Raw genomic sequence first — 10,221 nt, 5'->3', positions numbered from 1 at the left:
ATGGCGCCCCTTCTCCTCGTGCTGCTGCTGCTCGTCCACCGCGCTGCCGCCGCCGACGAGAGACAGCTTCTCATCCAGATCAAGCGCGCGTGGAGCGACCCGCCGGTGCTCGCGGCATGGAGCACTTCGGGCTCGGGGGACCACTGCGCCTGGCCCTACGTGACCTGCGACACATCGTCCGGCCGCGTCACGAGCCTCTCCCTCGCCAACATCAACATCACCGCCCCGTTCCCGGATGCCATCGGTGGCCTCTACGGCCTCACCAGCCTCAACCTCTCAAACAACAACATCACCGGCGCCTTCCCGACCAGCGTGTACCGTTGCGCTTCGCTGCGGCACCTCGATCTGTCCCTTACCTACCTCGGCGGCGAGCTCCCCGTCAGCATCGGCCACGCGCTCGGGGAGAACCTTACCTCTCTGATGCTCAATGGCAACTACTTCACCGGTACCATCCCCACCTCCTTGTCCCGGTTACGGAACCTGCAGTCGCTGGCGCTGGACAACAACTATTTCGCCGGCACCATCCCTCCGCATGTTAGATTTAATCTTGATATTTTGTATCTGCATTTACATTTTTAGTTCTGCATGAGATAGGTGTCAGTATAGCGTGTGCAGAAGTACGTGCGACGCGTACGAGCTGGTGGTTTCAGCCAAGAAAAATCATGTATGGCGAGAGGCCGATGTGCCGTGCGAAGCGGTGCTGCATGAGGCAACGGGCTGCACAAGTTATCTGGCCGGAAGCTGCGTGAGTTGTGGAGAACGGGCAAGTAGCTAGTGGTTTGTTACAGTGCATGCATGAAGTTAGTTGAGCTAGGCGTGGGTTAGTGCATGGTCGTGTTGTTAGTGGCCGAGGGTTACGGCCAGGTTGTGTGCGTGCGTGTGTACTACTTAAGAGTTGTAAGCATGTTTCTTTTTGACAAGAGAATAGAGAGAAGAAAAGGCCGGCGGCTGTGTGAGGCAGCTCGGCACCAAATACTTGTGTCTCCATTGGTGTGTGTGTGTTGTGAGAAGCAACACCGAGAGGAAGAAGATGGGTTGAGAGATTCAGCCCCAACATTTGGTATCGGAGCTAGGTGATGACGAAGACGATGCCGCGTGACTCTTCAGCGAGTGGAGCGTTGGTGCCGAGCGATTCGGCGGCGATGGCGGCTGCCGCGACGGCGACGACGGCGACGGCGGGGAAGCTCCCATTCCCGCTGCTCACGAGGACGAACTACGCGGCGTGGGCGATGAGGATGAAGTACCTGTTGCGCGCCAACGGCGCGTGGGGTGCCGTTGATCGCGAGGCCTCATCGGAGGTCGACAAGGGCAAGGAGGAGATGGCCATGACGATCATCTCCCAGTCCATCGACGACTCGACGCTGCTGCGAGTTGCGGAGAAGGAGACCGCAGCCGATGTGTGGGCGGCGCTACGCTCCATGCATGTGGGCGTCGAGCGCGTCCGAGAGGCGAGGGTTCAATCCTTGCGCTCGGAATTTGATGGCCTCAAGATGGGTGATGCGGAGTCCGTGGATGATTTCGCGGCGAGGTTCACGACGCTCGTGGGGCGCATCCGTGAGCTTGGTGATGCGATGGAGGAGAAATATGTCGTGAAGAAGCTTCTCCGAGCCGTCTCCAACAAGTTCATCCACGTTGCGTCATCGATTGCATTGTTCGGCGACACCAACAAGATGGCCATGGAGGAGGCCATTGGTTCACTCAAGGCGCATGAGGAGCTCGTCAAGGGGCGGGAGACGACACATAAAGAAGAGCAGCTCCTCATGGCGAGAGGGCATGACTCATCGCGAGGACGCGGCCGCGGTGGCCGTGGTGGAGGGCGCAGAGACAAGAGCGAGGTACAATGTTATAACTGTGATGACTTTGGACATTTTGCTTGGGAGTGTCCGGAGAAGAAGAAGGAGAACGAGGAGAAGGCACTGCTGGCCGGCTACGGCAGCGACGGACCGGCTCTCCTATGAAGTTTCTGCGTGAAGAATGGATATCAAGATTAGGAGGTTGAATGTTAGATTTAATCTTGATATTTTGTATCTGCATTTACATTTTTAGTTCTGCATGAGATAGGTGTCAGTATAGCGTGTGCAGAAGTACGTGCGACGCGTACGAGCTGGTGGTTTCAGCCAAGAAAAATCATGTATGGCGAGAGGCCGATGTGCCGTGCGAAGCGGTGCTGCATGAGGCAACGGGCTGCACAAGTTATCTGGCCGGAAGCTGCGTGAGTTGTGGAGAACGGGCAAGTAGCTAGTGGTTTGTTACAGTGCATGCATGAAGTTAGTTGAGCTAGGCGTGGGTTAGTGCATGGTCGTGTTGTTAGTGGCCGAGGGTTACGACCAGGTTGTGTGCGTGCGTGTGTACTACTTAAGAGTTGTAAGCATGTTTCTTTTTGACAAGAGAATAGAGAGAAGAAAAGGCCGGCGGCTGTGTGAGGCAGCTCGGCACCAAATACTTGTGTCTCCATTGGTGTGTGTGTGTTGTGAGAAGCAACACCGAGAGGAAGAAGAGGGGTTGAGAGATTCAGCCCCAACATTTGGTATCGGAGCTAGGTGATGACGAAGACGATGCCGCGTGACTCTTCAGCGAGTGGAGCGTTGGTGCCGAGCGATTCGGCGGCGATGGCGGCTGCCGCGACGGCGACGACGGCGGCGGCGGGGAAGCTCCCATTCCCGCTGCTCACGAGGACGAACTACGCGGCGTGGGCGATGAGGATGAAGTACCTGTTGCGTGCCAACGGCGCGTGGGGTGCCGTTGATCGCGAGGCCTCATCGGAGGTCGACAAGGGCAAGGAGGAGATGGCCATGACGATCATCTCCCAGTCCATCGATGACTCGACGCTGCTGCGAGTTGCGGAGAAGGAGACCGCAGCCGATGTGTGGGCGGCGCTACGCTCCATGCATGTGGGCGTCGAGCGCGTCCGAGAGGCGAGGGTTCAATCCTTGCGCTCGGAATTTGATGGCCTCAAGATGGGTGATGCGGAGTCCGTGGATGATTTCGCGGCGAGGTTCACGACGCTCGTGGGGCGCATCCGTGAGCTTGGTGATGCGATGGAGGAGAAATATGTCGTGAAGAAGCTTCTCCGAGCCGTCTCCAACAAGTTCATCCACGTTGCGTCATCGATTGCATTGTTCGGCGACACCAACAAGATGGCCATGGAGGAGGCCATTGGTTCACTCAAGGCGCACGAGGAGCTCGTCAAGGGGCGGGAGACGACACATAAAGAAGAGCAGCTCCTCATGGCGAGAGGGCATGACTCATCGCGAGGACGCGGCCGCGGTGGCCGTGGCCGTGGCCGCGGACATGGCCATGGTGGAGGGCGCAGAGACAAGAGCGAGGTACAATGTTATAACTGTGATGACTTTGGACATTTTGCTTGGGAGTGTCCGGAGAAGAAGAAGGAGAACGAGGAGAAGGCACTGCTGGCCGGCTACGGCAGCGACGGACCGGCTCTCCTATGAAGTTTCTGCGTGAAGAATGGATATCAAGATTAGGAGGTTGAATGTTAGATTTAATCTTGATATTTTGTATCTGCATTTACATTTTTAGTTCTGCATGAGATAGGTGTCAGTATAGCGTGTGCAGAAGTACGTGCGACGCGTACGAGCTGGTGGTTTCAGCCAAGAAAAATCATGTATGGCGAGAGGCCGATGTGCCGTGCGAAGCGGTGCTGCATGAGGCAACGGGCTGCACAAGTTATCTGGCCGGAAGCTGCGTGAGTTATGGAGAACGGGCAAGTAGCTAGTGGTTTGTTACAGTGCATGCATGAAGTTAGTTGAGCTAGGCGTGGGTTAGTGCATGGTCGTGTTGTTAGTGGCCGAGGGTTACGGCCAGGTTGTGTGCGTGCGTGTGTACTACTTAAGAGTTGTAAGCATGTTTCTTTTTGACAAGAGAATAGAGAGAAGAAAAGGCCGGCGGCTGTGTGAGGCAGCTCGGCACCAAATACTTGTGTCTCCATTGGTGTGTGTGTGTTGTGAGAAGCAACACCGAGAGGAAGAAGAGGGGTTGAGAGATTCAGCCCCAACATTTGGTATCGGAGCTAGGTGATGACGAAGACGATGCCGCGTGACTCTTCAGCGAGTTGAGCGTTGGTGCCGAGCGATTCGGCGGCGATGGCGGCTGCCGCGACGGCGACGACGGCGGCGGCGGGGAAGCTCCCATTCCCGCTGCTCACGAGGACGAACTACGCGGCGTGGGCGATGAGGATGAAGTACCTGTTGCGCGCCAACGGCGCGTGGGGTGCCGTTGATCGCGAGGCCTCATCGGAGGTCGACAAGGGCAAGGAGGAGATGGCCATGACGATCATCTCCCAGTCCATCGACGACTCGACGCTGCTGCGAGTTGCGGAGAAGGAGACCGCAGCCGATGTGTGGGCGGCGCTACGCTCCATGCATGTGGGCGTCGAGCGCGTCCGAGAGGCGAGGGTTCAATCCTTGCGCTCGGAATTTGATGGCCTCAAGATGGGTGATGCGGAGTCCGTGGATGATTTCGCGGCGAGGTTCACGACGCTCGTGGGGCGCATCCGTGAGCTTGGTGATGCGATGGAGGAGAAATATGTCGTGAAGAAGCTTCTCCGAGCCGTCTTTAACAAGTTCATCCACGTTGCGTCATCGATTGCATTGTTCGGCGACACCAACAAGATGGCCATGGAGGAGGCCATTGGTTCACTCAAGGCGCACGAGGAGCTCGTCAAGGGGCGGGAGACGACACATAAAGAAGAGCAGCTCCTCATGGCGAGAGGGCATGACTCATCGCGAGGACGCGGCCGCGGTGGCCGTGGCCGTGGCCGCGGACATGGCCGTGGTGGAGGGCGCAGAGACAAGAGCGAGGTACAATGTTATAACTGTGATGACTTTGGACATTTTGCTTGGGAGTGTCCGGAGAAGAAGAAGGAGAACGAGGAGAAGGCACTGCTGGCCGGCTACGGCAGCGACGGACCGGCTCTCCTATGAAGTTTCTGCGTGAAGAATGGATATCAAGATTAGGAGGTTGAATGTTAGATTTAATCTTGATATTTTGTATCTGCATTTACATTTTTAGTTCTGCATGAGATAGGTGTCAGTATAGCGTGTGCAGAAGTACGTGCGACGCGTACGAGCTGGTGGTTTCAGCCAAGAAAAATCATGTATGGCGAGAGGCCGATGTGCCGTGCGAAGCGGTGCTGCATGAGGCAACGGGCTGCACAAGTTATCTGGCCGGAAGCTGCGTGAGTTGTGGAGAACGGGCAAGTAGCTAGTGGTTTGTTACAGTGCATGCATGAAGTTAGTTGAGCTAGGCGTGGGTTAGTGCATGGTCGTGTTGTTAGTGGCCGAGGGTTACGACCAGGTTGTGTGCGTGCGTGTGTACTACTTAAGAGTTGTAAGCATGTTTCTTTTTGACAAGAGAATAGAGAGAAGAAAAGGCCGGCGGCTGTGTGAGGCAGCTCGGCACCAAATACTTGTGTCTCCATTGGTGTGTGTGTGTTGTGAGAAGCAACACCGAGAGGAAGAAGAGGGGTTGAGAGATTCAGCCCCAACATTTGGTATCGGAGCTAGGTGATGACGAAGACGATGCCGCGTGACTCTTCAGCGAGTGGAGCGTTGGTGCCGAGCGATTCGGCGGCGATGGCGGCTGCCGCGACGGCGACGACGGCGGCGGCGGGGAAGCTCCCATTCCCGCTGCTCACGAGGACGAACTACGCGGCGTGGGCGATGAGGATGAAGTACCTGTTGCGTGCCAACGGCGCGTGGGGTGCCGTTGATCGCGAGGCCTCATCGGAGGTCGACAAGGGCAAGGAGGAGATGGCCATGACGATCATCTCCCAGTCCATCGATGACTCGACGCTGCTGCGAGTTGCGGAGAAGGAGACCGCAGCCGATGTGTGGGCGGCGCTACGCTCCATGCATGTGGGCGTCGAGCGCGTCCGAGAGGCGAGGGTTCAATCCTTGCGCTCGGAATTTGATGGCCTCAAGATGGGTGATGCGGAGTCCGTGGATGATTTCGCGGCGAGGTTCACGACGCTCGTGGGGCGCATCCGTGAGCTTGGTGATGCGATGGAGGAGAAATATGTCGTGAAGAAGCTTCTCCGAGCCGTCTCCAACAAGTTCATCCACGTTGCGTCATCGATTGCATTGTTCGGCGACACCAACAAGATGGCCATGGAGGAGGCCATTGGTTCACTCAAGGCGCACGAGGAGCTCGTCAAGGGGCGGGAGACGACACATAAAGAAGAGCAGCTCCTCATGGCGAGAGGGCATGACTCATCGCGAGGACGCGGCCGCGGTGGCCGTGGCCGTGGCCGCGGACATGGCCGTGGTGGAGGGCGCAGAGACAAGAGCGAGGTACAATGTTATAACTGTGATGACTTTGGACATTTTGCTTGGGAGTGTCCGGAGAAGAAGAAGGAGAACGAGGAGAAGGCACTGCTGGCCGGCTACGGCAGCGACGGACCGGCTCTCCTATGAAGTTTCTGCGTGAAGAATGGATATCAAGATTAGGAGGTTGAATGTTAGATTTAATCTTGATATTTTGTATCTGCATTTACATTTTTAGTTCTGCATGAGATAGGTGTCAGTATAGCGTGTGCAGAAGTACGTGCGACGCGTACGAGCTGGTGGTTTCAGCCAAGAAAAATCATGTATGGCGAGAGGCCGATGTGCCGTGCGAAGCGGTGCTGCATGAGGCAACGGGCTGCACAAGTTATCTGGCCGGAAGCTGCGTGAGTTATGGAGAACGGGCAAGTAGCTAGTGGTTTGTTACAGTGCATGCATGAAGTTAGTTGAGCTAGGCGTGGGTTAGTGCATGGTCGTGTTGTTAGTGGCCGAGGGTTACGGCCAGGTTGTGTGCGTGCGTGTGTACTACTTAAGAGTTGTAAGCATGTTTCTTTTTGACAAGAGAATAGAGAGAAGAAAAGGCCGGCGGCTGTGTGAGGCAGCTCGGCACCAAATACTTGTGTCTCCATTGGTGTGTGTGTGTTGTGAGAAGCAACACCGAGAGGAAGAAGAGGGGTTGAGAGATTCAGCCCCAACATTTGGTATCGGAGCTAGGTGATGACGAAGACGATGCCGCGTGACTCTTCAGCGAGTTGAGCGTTGGTGCCGAGCGATTCGGCGGCGATGGCGGCTGCCGCGACGGCGACGACGGCGGCGGCGGGGAAGCTCCCATTCCCGCTGCTCACGAGGACGAACTACGCGGCGTGGGCGATGAGGATGAAGTACCTGTTGCGCGCCAACGGCGCGTGGGGTGCCGTTGATCGCGAGGCCTCATCGGAGGTCGACAAGGGCAAGGAGGAGATGGCCATGACGATCATCTCCCAGTCCATCGACGACTCGACGCTGCTGCGAGTTGCGGAGAAGGAGACCGCAGCCGATGTGTGGGCGGCGCTACGCTCCATGCATGTGGGCGTCGAGCGCGTCCGAGAGGCGAGGGTTCAATCCTTGCGCTCGGAATTTGATGGCCTCAAGATGGGTGATGCAGAGTCCGTGGATGATTTCGCGGCGAGGTTCACGACGCTCGTGGGGCGCATCCGTGAGCTTGGTGATGCGATGGAGGAGAAATATGTCGTGAAGAAGCTTCTCCGAGCCGTCTCCAACAAGTTCATCCACGTTGCGTCATCGATTGCATTGTTCGGCGACACCAACAAGATGGCCATGGAGGAGGCCATTGGTTCACTCAAGGCGCACGAGGAGCTCGTCAAGGGGCGGGAGACGACACATAAAGAAGAGCAGCTCCTCATGGCGAGAGGGCATGACTCATCGCGAGGACGCGGCCGCGGTGGCCGTGGCCGTGGCCGCGGACATGGCCATGGTGGAGGGCGCAGAGACAAGAGCGAGGTACAATGTTATAACTGTGATGACTTTGGACATTTTGCTTGGGAGTGTCCGGAGAAGAAGAAGGAGAACGAGGAGAAGGCACTGCTGGCCGGCTACGGCAGCGACGGACCGGCTCTCCTATGAAGTTTCTGCGTGAAGAATGGATATCAAGATTAGGAGGTTGAATGTTAGATTTAATCTTGATATTTTGTATCTGCATTTACATTTTTAGTTCTGCATGAGATAGGTGTCAGTATAGCGTGTGCAGAAGTACGTGCGACGCGTACGAGCTGGTGGTTTCAGCCAAGAAAAATCATGTATGGCGAGAGGCCGATGTGCCGTGCGAAGCGGTGCTGCATGAGGCAACGGGCTGCACAAGTTATCTGGCCGGAAGCTGCGTGAGTTGTGGAGAACGGGCAAGTAGCTAGTGGTTTGTTACAGTGCATGCATGAAGTTAGTTGAGCTAGGCGTGGGTTAGTGCATGGTCGTGTTGTTAGTGGCCGAGGGTTACGGCCAGGTTGTGTGCGTGCGTGTGTACTACTTAAGAGTTGTAAGCATGTTTCTTTTTGACAAGAGAATAGAGAGAAGAAAAGGCCGGCGGCTGTGTGAGGCAGCTCGGCACCAAATACTTGTGTCTCCATTGGTGTGTGTGTTGTGAGAAGCAACACCGAGAGGAAGAAGAGGGGTTGAGAGATTCAGCCCCAACACCGCAGCTCGGCGACCTGACGAGCCTTCAGACATTGACGCTCGCGAATAATTCGTTCAGCGCGGCCGAGCTGCCGGCGTCGTTCAAGAACCTGACAAAGCTGAAATTCTTCTGGGCGACGAATTGCAACCTCACCGGCGACCTCCCGGGCTATGTCACGAAGATGCAGGACTTGGAGATGCGCGCTCGACCTCTCGGTCAACGCCTTCACCGGGAGTATACCTCCGGGCATCTGGAACCTCACCAAGTTGCGGAATCTGGCTATATATGCAAACAACCTCACGGGAGAGGTCGTCGATGATGGTCCTTTCGGCGCGGCGAATTTGGTGAAGATGGACCTGTCCGAGAAGCCTTCGGTCACTTGCCAAAGCTTGAAAGGTTGAGCTTGTTCCTCAACCACTTCTCCGGTGAGATACCGGCAAGCATCAGCCGGCTGCCTTCTTTGGTGACTCTGCAATTGTTCGGCAATTGTCTCAACGGCACGCTCCCTCGGGATCTCGGCAAGAAGTCACCTGAGTTGGTCTATGTTGAAGTTGACGACAACGAGATCACTGGCGCAATACCGGAGGGGCTTTGCACCAACGGCATGCTCCAGTCGCTCACCGCCAGGAACAACAGATTGAACGGCTCCATCCCGGAAGCCCTTGCCGGTTGCCCCACGCTTAACAACCTTATGCTCGACAACAACCAGCTCTCTGGCGAGATACCGGAGGGTTTGTGCGACAACGGCAAGTTGGAGTATCTCAGTGTTGGGCAAAACCGCTTGAACGGTTCCATCCTGGCAAGCCTCGCTGGTTGCGCCACGCTCACCACCCTTCGACTCGACAATAACCAGCTCTCCGGCGAGATACCGGAGGGTTTGTGCGACAACGGCGTGTTGGAGTATCTCAGTGTTGGGCAAAACCGCTTGAACGGCTCCATCCCGGCAGATCTCGCAGGTTGCAGCACGCTCAAGCGACTGATACTTCGCGACAACAAGCTTACTGGGAAGGTGCCTTTTTTCTTCTAGACAGAATGGTTCATAGTGTGCTAAAAGGAGAAAAGCAATTCTCCCATGCATGGGAGGTCCCGTGCATGGCTCAACCGTTGGATATAGATGGAGATTTGGATGCATGCAGACCTAGTTGTATTTCATCCATTAATGAACCCACCCTCTCCCATGCAGCACCCTAGACCCATGCTTTTTCATGTGATTTCAAAGTTTGAAATTATTTTATCTTATGAACCGAAATCCCGATTTCACTTTCGTTTGCATATTTATGTTCCTGGTGACGAGGACTTTTAAAAAAGATCATTCTTTAATATATTTTTCATAATTTTTGAAACATGATAAAACCTTACGAAATATGGTGAAATTCCATGAAACATGGTGTAAAATTCTATGATATAGTCTGCGGAACTCATTCATATCAATTTGTTTCTATTAAGAACATCGTATACAATTTTGTAATTTGATGGGCTTTATATTCTATAGTTGCACCAAGTTACAAAATTCTTTTAAAAAATTAAAATTATTTTAAAAAATAAAATTCTTTTAAAAATTATGGAAATATATCCATGATTGATCTTGTTTAAAAGATTTCCTTTTCAGGACCCCAAATATGCAAACAAACAAGAAATCAAAATTTTCATTCAAAAGCTAGATGGTATTAAAATTTCAGACTCTGACTTAAAATGCATGAGTAAATATGAGAAGGGGAACAATCAGGTAGGGTCATAGGGTGGAGTAACTACAAG

The 10,221-nt window shown here is 54.6% G+C and overlaps 1 pseudogene; it reads left to right on the top strand.

Moving 5' to 3' along the window:
- On the top strand, nucleotides 1–9,493 carry LOC123058049 (receptor-like protein 52; annotated as a pseudogene).
- Nucleotides 9,494–10,221: the final 728 nt, after the last annotated feature.

The sequence above is a fragment of the Triticum aestivum genome, chromosome 1A, assembly GCF_018294505.1.
Source record: "Triticum aestivum cultivar Chinese Spring chromosome 1A, IWGSC CS RefSeq v2.1, whole genome shotgun sequence".
In the NCBI taxonomy this organism is placed as follows: Eukaryota; Viridiplantae; Streptophyta; class Magnoliopsida; order Poales; family Poaceae; genus Triticum; species Triticum aestivum.
This window is presented reverse-complemented; position numbering and strand designations above follow the sequence as displayed.